Source organism: Montipora capricornis, chromosome 10 (genome assembly GCF_036669925.1).
Source record: "Montipora capricornis isolate CH-2021 chromosome 10, ASM3666992v2, whole genome shotgun sequence".
NCBI classification, from domain to species: Eukaryota; Metazoa; Cnidaria; class Anthozoa; order Scleractinia; family Acroporidae; genus Montipora; species Montipora capricornis.
Genome location: NC_090892.1, coordinates 51,840,902 through 51,848,555, shown reverse-complemented (window position 1 = coordinate 51,848,555; position 7,654 = coordinate 51,840,902). Strand labels below are relative to the sequence as shown.

Genomic DNA, 7,654 nt, shown 5'->3' with positions numbered 1-7,654 from the left:
AGATCTGGTGTCAGCGGTCTCCTCGAGGAGAGGGCTGACACTGCACAAAGTAATTTATCACACACTTTTCTGATCAGCCTGTGTTATGAAATTCAACGAACCACCAAAGCTGAAATGTAGACTACGAATAGAATTTGTAATTAAGAAAAAAAAAGATAAAGCTACGAATTATATTTATGAATGTATGCGTAATTTAATTGATTTAATCTTTTAATAAATTGAAGTGTTCGCCAAGCTCAGAAGGAGCCAGTGTCATTTTTTTTCTTATCGCTGGTATAGTGCATCACGTGCAAACACTAGTTTGCCTGTTATTGAACTGAGGATGCAGTTAGTGGAACGATTATGGAATACGCGGCCACTAATGTATTCTTGCAATTCGTCCGATTTCAGTGGGTTGTAAGAATAAACCTTATTCCAAAATGGTCGCCATACTTTTGTTTAAATGCCAATTGGCTCTTTTGGCTTCGTCCAAGTTTAATCACTCACTGAAAAACGATGTCCCCGTTAAATATTCTTTTGAATTTGACGTTTTCAAAGCGAGGCCAAAAAGGGCCAATTTTCAAGGAAACAAAAGAATACTAAAATGGCGGCCAGTTTGGAATAAGGTGTGTGAGGCCGATTATTTAGTTTCCAGTCCATTGCGGTAGATTATCTATAGATACGGTTCAGCCAAAACTGCTCGCAATACTTGGTAATTTCGTTTTATCTTGCAAGGTCTGAAACGCTGCAAGGATGTTGTAATCTCGGGCATCTCCATGTTCTATGGTCAGTGCCACAGTCGCATTGGAGTTGTATCCCCACCTGCCCAGCGATGCCCGAATCATCAGCGACGGGTTTCATCACTGTTTGTACGGTCGTTGGTGTGGAAGTTTAAAAGTTTAGGCCGAGGAGTTAGAGATAGCAAGTAAAGTTCTGCGAGAGGACCTTCCATTTTCACGACAAACGTTCACTGAAGTTAATCCCTGTCGGGTGTGGTTGGTATCACATCGAGATGTACAGTGTACATCACGTGATTGCCTTTCGTAGACGCCATGTGCATAGTAATTCCTTTATTTAATCAGAATACTCATGTTTAACGGAATCCTTACCTTTCGTCACTTTAGAAGAGGAGAACTTTGGAGGTTGGAAGCACCAGACGAGCCGAGATGCCATTAAGACGATGCACTTATTTAAAGCACGTCTTTTGAAAGTACGAGGGTGTGAAATATGACTAAAAATAGAACTTTGGAGTAAAGAGGTCAATGAAACGCTCGTGACCTTGATGAATACTTCCAGCGAGAGATAAAATTGCGTTTGACATGAAAAATCTGTTGAAAAAAATACATTACAATTGAGCGACGATTGCACATGAGCGATGCCACGAAGGCAAGAAGACCACCAGCTCATGCCGCTGACACTTCTTACTGCATCTTCCCAAAATCAACGCCAACTAACGAAAAACTATCACGGTGAACGGACGGTTGAACGGCGCCTATATAAAGTGCCCCTGCCCCACACAGTCACAAATAGTGTTGCTGCTCGCCAAGGCTCGCAGCAACCGGCCATTTTCGAAATATCAAATGTTCAGCTTGATAGTGAGGCAGCGAGGACAAAAACAATAGCACCACGTTAGAGTGAATGTAAAAAACATTTGCATATCATCCACTTTCCTTTGTCTTAGTCCTCTAAACCTCTCTTTCAAGGTGAATTTTAGTATATCAAAAAAGGCCTATTAAGTACACACCATTAGTGGAGGCCCGTTCTTTTGCTTGTACGCGCGCATTCAATGAACTCTTTTCAGTTAAAGGCCTTTGGTCATCAAGGCTGATAACCAGAGTAGAGCTCTCTCGTAAGCTAGGCTACCGCAAAGATACATTTATCGTGATACTTTTTATGTAGGCTGACCAGTCACCAACACTAAAGAAAGCTTAGCCTAGCTATTTGAGTAAAAATGACTTGTTTGCGATACCTTTCTGACAAGGTGAGATAACAGACTTGCCGGAAAAGGGACTTCATCCAGTTGACTCGGACTTTCCGGGGATAACGCCCGGGATTGAGTTTTACGTTCAGTCACAAATCGCACTCAAGCGTGTAAGGCGCACGCGCTAAGTTGACCAGAGCGCGTACGTGGCATGGGTTGTGCAATGGCTGATTCATCTTTCATAGCGCAGGCGCGAAGTTTAAGCCAACGTACTTACGTGGCATTGAACGAAAATGGCGTCGTTGAAAGTAAGCTCGAATAAGGTGTCTAATGTCTAAGGTGCCACGTACAAAAGCACACACCGTTCACGAGGGAACATCAAGAGTGAATTGGGAACATTTATGAGTGAACATGACAAGTATCATTGTGATCACTCTGACCAAAATAATGTCAATAATAAATATATTTCTTTTTCTTTGTTTTTCATTTGACGATCCAGGACATCAGGTAGGGTGGCCCTATTTGGAGGAATGATGGAATGGTGGAATACACGGAATATTCTATAATACGGAATATATGGAATTTTCTAAAACACGGAAAATATTGAATATTTTGAAAGACGGAATATACGGAATGTTCTAAAACGAGGGATGAGAGGAAAGTCTTAAAAAAGGATATAAATGATACACTTTTTGCCCGTGAGTAGTCTGGGTAGGATGACAAAACTTCGGATGATAATTTTACATTTCCTCGCAACAAAAGATATAAAAATGTGTTACAGAGAAGAGTTCACCCCTAGGCGATATGTTTCTCCCCTTCTGTTTTTGAGCCTCTCGGACTGTGCCGAAACATCACAGGCGCACTTTCCCACACTCAGAGAAGGAAAAATGTGTAAAGACGATGGTAAGTGTCTCAATTGTCGTAAAAACATAATGTAAGACATGTTATCGTTTCTTTTGCCGGCTGATTTACTAAGTCAGGGCCTCTTTGAAGGTCTTTAGTACAAAACCTAATTCAAGTATCAAGTAAAGCTATGATCCTCGCAGTTATGGACACAATTTTAGCAATTGCGTAGAGGAGCCTGAAAAATTCAAGACTTCAACAGGGTTTGAACCAGTGACTATGCGATAACGGTGCGATGCTCTAACCAACTGAGCTATGAAGCCACTGACGTTGGAAGCTGGTCATTTGTGGGCTCTAATATTCCCGTGAGGAATGAATCAATAAACGAAATGATATATGAAATATATAATATACTGAACTGCGGATATGAAACAAATGAGCCCACAAAAGGCGCTGACTTGTTATCCTACCCAGACAACTCACGGGCAAAAAGTGTATCATTTATATCCTTTTTTAAAAGACTTTCCTCTCATCCCTCGTTTTAAAATATTCCAAATAGTCCGTGTTTTAGAATATTCCGTGCATTCCGCGTTTCAAAATATTCAATATTTTCCGCGTTTTAGAAAATTCCATATATTCCGTGTGTTCCGCAATTCCACCAGGCCATTCCACCATTCTATCATTCCGCCGAATAGGGTCACCCCATCAGGAAAGCCTGAGTTCACCCAGATATGTTGTTAGGCCGTGCTCATGCCCCCGCGAGTGTTGTGCCTCTATGTTAGATCGTGCTCACACCTCAGTGCATGTGAATAGAGATTTTGCTCGGCAGCCATGTTGCATGGCAGCAACAATGAATTATTTTTCCTTATGGGAACAAATGTTCTCTCTAATGCAAAACATTTTCATCGTTCCTGCTATGCAACATGCTGCCGTGCAAAACCTCTATATCCCATATGTATGTTTGCGCGTGTAATTAGAAACTCAAATTTAAGAGGATAGAAGAGGGAGCGGAAAAACTTTTCCCCTCTTGTTCCTAGCAGAGACTGAACCGAACCGACCTGACCCGAACCAAATGGAAACTAGGGAATAAAGGTATTTTTAAGCAAGAAATGACTTGATCGAAGTTACAATATGCATCTAATTTCATTAGAACTCTGAATACACCTAGCAGGGAAAAAAGAATAGACCTTTTCGCAGATACGGCGGCCATTTTGATTTCTATTGTTTTGAAAGACATTATGGGATGCTCAGGGGGGCAAATTGAGGTAAAAACTGCATGCTAGCATGCATATAGAGCACTATATACGTTTTTACCATATATAGTAACGACATGTACTCACCTACAATCACATTCACTTGTACGCACTTTCCTTCACTTGTACGCACTCACATTCACTTGTATGCACTCACCTTCACTTTTATGCACTAACCTTCACTTGTATCCACTTCCCTTCACTTGTATGCACTTTCCCTCACTTGTATGCATTCACCTTCACTTGCATGCACTTACCTTCACTTGTACGCACTCACCTTCACTTGTACGCACTCACCTTCACTTTTATGCACTTACCTTCACTTGAACGCACTCACCTTCACTTGCATGCACTTCCCTTCACTTGTATCCACTTCCCTTCACTTGTATGCACTTTCCCTCACTTGAACGCACTCACCTTCACTTGCATGCACTTTCATTCACTTGTATGCACTCACCTTCACTTGCCTGCACTCCCTTCACTTGCCTGCACTTCCCTTCACTTGTATGCACTTACCTTCACTTAAACGCACTCACCTTAACTTGTATGCACTTACCTTAGCTTGTACGCACTCACCTTCACTTCCATGCACTTCCCTTCACTTGTATGCCACCTCCTTTACTTGAATGCACTCACGTTCACTTGAACACACTCACCTTCACTTGTACGCACTCACCTTCACTTGCATGCACTCACCTTCACTTGTACGCACTCACCTTCACTTTTATGGACTTTCCTTCACTTGTATGCACCCACCTTCACTTTTATGCACTCACCTTCACTTGCCTGCACTTCCCTTCACTTGTATGCACTCGCCTTCACTTGTACGCACTCACCTTCACTTTTACGCACTCGCCTTCACTTGTACGCACTCACCTTCACTTGCATGCACTTACCTTCACTTGTACGCACTCACCTTCACTTGTACGCACTCACCTTCACTTGCATGCACTTACCTTCACTTGTATGCATTCCCCTTCACTTGTACGCACTTACCTTCACTTGTATGCACTTACGTTCACTTGTATGCACTCACCTTCACTTGTTTGCACTTACATTCACTTTCATGCGCTCACTTTCACTTGTATGCACTAACATTCACTTGGATGCATTCACCTTCACTTGTATGCACTTACATTCACTTGTACGCACTCGCTTTCACTTGTACGCACTCATCTGCACTTGTATGCAGTCAACTTCACTTGTATGCAGTCAACTTCACTTGTATGCAGTCAACTTCACTTCTATGCACTCACCTTCACTTGTTCGCAATCACTTGCGCTTTTGTGCACTGATCTTCACTGGATGGATGCACTCACCTTCCCTTGCAATTCAAAAATATTCCCTCCATAGTATTGGCCTCTATGAAAGTAACTGCCCACTCAAAAGGTTGTTACTTTCCGTAAAATATAGCTTAACTACAATAAGACACCGTAAGATGTGACGTTTCAAGCATTACTTTCGATCTACGTAGAAGGCGATTTGAAAGAGTATTTAACGTAACAGAAGTAACGGGAACAAGGGAACAACCATTACTCTAATCACGCTTTAGAGTACCATCATTTGGGGCCATTTATGCATATGTAGGCAGTGTGCTTAATTTATTCGTGCTTTTAAAATTCCTTTCCTCTTTGTCTGAAATCACTGCTAGAACGATTTATAATTCCATTATTCAGCCACAGTTTGGGGTGGTATAAATAATCTATTAATTGAATAGGCGTCCACCAGACATTGCAACGTTGATTTTTAAAGTTAAGCGCAGTCTCATACCCGAGAATATTTCTGACTTATTTAATTTAAACAACGCTCAGTATGACTCACAGAATAGTGACTTCGAATTACCAAGATTCGAAACGCTTAGATTTGGTAGCAATTCAATAAAATATACCGGCCCTCTAATTTGGTCGAAGTTGCCAAGACAGTGAAAATTGACCGAAACTCGCGCTGGACTGCTTAAAAGGTACATTAGGAAAGTTGATTATTATTACTATTATTATTATTATTATTATTATTATTATTATTATTATTATTATTAGTAGTAGTAGTAGTAGTAGTAGTAGTAGTAGTAGTAGTAGTAGTAGTAGTAGTAGTAGTAGTAGTGTATAGAAGTGAAGGTGAGTGCATGCAAGTGAAGGTGAGTGCATAACAGTGAAGGTGAGTGCGTTCAAGTGAAGGTAAGTGCATACAAGTGCGGGTGAGTCCGTTCAAGTGAAGGTGAGTGCGTTCAAGTGAAGGTGAGTGCATAGAAGTGAAGGTAAGTGCATACAAGTGAAGGTGACTGCGTTCAAGTGAAAATGAGTGCATAGAAGTAAAGGTCAGTGCATACAAGTGAAGGTGAGTGCATGCAAGTGAACGTGAGTGCATAGAAGTGAAGGAAAGTGCATACAAGTGAAGGTGAGTGCATACAAGTGAAGGTGAGTGCATACAAGTGAAGGTGAGTGCATACAAGTGAAGGTGAGTGCGTTCAAGTGAAGGTGAGTGCGTACAAGTGAAGTTGAGTGCATTCAAGTGAAGGTGAGTGCATAGAAGTGAAGGAGAGTGCATAGAAGTGAAGGTGAGTGTGTGCAAGTGAAGGTGAGTGCATTCAAGTAAAGGTGGTGGCATACAAGTGAAGGTAAGTGCGTACAAGTGAAGGGGAATGCATACAAGTGAAGGTAAGTGCATGCAAGTGAAGGTGAGTGCGTACAAGTGAAGGTGAGTGCGTACACGTGAATGTAAGTGCATACAAGTGAAGGTGAGTGCGTACAAGTGAAGGTGAGTGCGTACGAGTGAAGGTGAGTGCGTACAAGTGAAGGTGAGTGCATACAAGTGAAGGCGAGTGCGTACAAGTGAAGGTGAGTGCGTACAAGTGAAGGTGAGTGCGTTCAAGTGAATGTAAGTGCATGCAAGTGAAAGTGAGTGTATACAAGTGAAGGTGAGTGCATAGAAGTAAGGGTGACTGCGTGCAAGTGAAGGTGAGTGCGTACCAGTGAAGGTGAGTGCATAGAAGTGAAGGCGAGTGCGTACAAGTGAAGGTGAGTGCGTACCAGTGAAGGTGAGTGCATAGAAGTGAAGGTGAGTGCATAGAAGTGAAGGTGAGTGCGTACAAGTGAAGGTGAGTGCGTACAAGTGAAGGTGAGTGCATAGAAGTGAAGGTGAGTGCGAGCAAGTGAAGGTGAGTGCGTGCAAGTGAAGGAGAGTGCGTACAAGTGAACGGAAGTGCGTGCAAGTGAAGATAAGTGCATACAAGTGAAGGGAAGTGCGTACCAGTGAAGGTGAGTGCGTGCAAGGGTAGGTGAGTGCGAACAAGTGAAGGCGAGTGCTTACAAGAGAGGGTGAGTGCATAGAACTGAAGGTGGGTGCGTACAAGTGCAGGTGAGTGCATACAAGTGAAGTTGAATGCGTAAGAGTGAAGGTGGATGCGTACAGGTGAAGGTGAGTGCGTACAAGTGAAGCTGAGTGCGTACAAGTGAAGGTGAGTGCGTACAAGTGAAGGTGAGTGCGTACAAGTGAAGGTGAGTGCATACAAGTGAAGGCGAGTGCTTACAAGTGAAGGTGAGTGCGTGCAAGTGAAGGAGAATGCGTACAAGTGAAGGTGAGTGCACGGAAGTGAAGGTGAGTGCGTACAAGTGAAGGACAGTGCCTCCAAGTGAAGGTGAGTGCATAGAAGTGAAGGTGA

The 7,654-nt window shown here is 42.6% G+C and overlaps 1 protein-coding gene across 2 annotated transcripts in view; it reads left to right on the top strand.

Moving 5' to 3' along the window:
• Window positions 1-239, top strand: part of LOC138019934 (metallophosphoesterase 1-like) — an 11,307-nt gene extending 11,068 nt beyond the window's left edge. For both annotated transcript variants that reach the window (XM_068866907.1, XM_068866908.1), the window contains one exon: window positions 1-239. This exon is cut by the window's left edge and continues 1,472 nt beyond it. The gene's annotated coding sequence lies outside the window, so the exon portion shown is untranslated.
• Window positions 240-7,654: the final 7,415 nt, after the last annotated feature.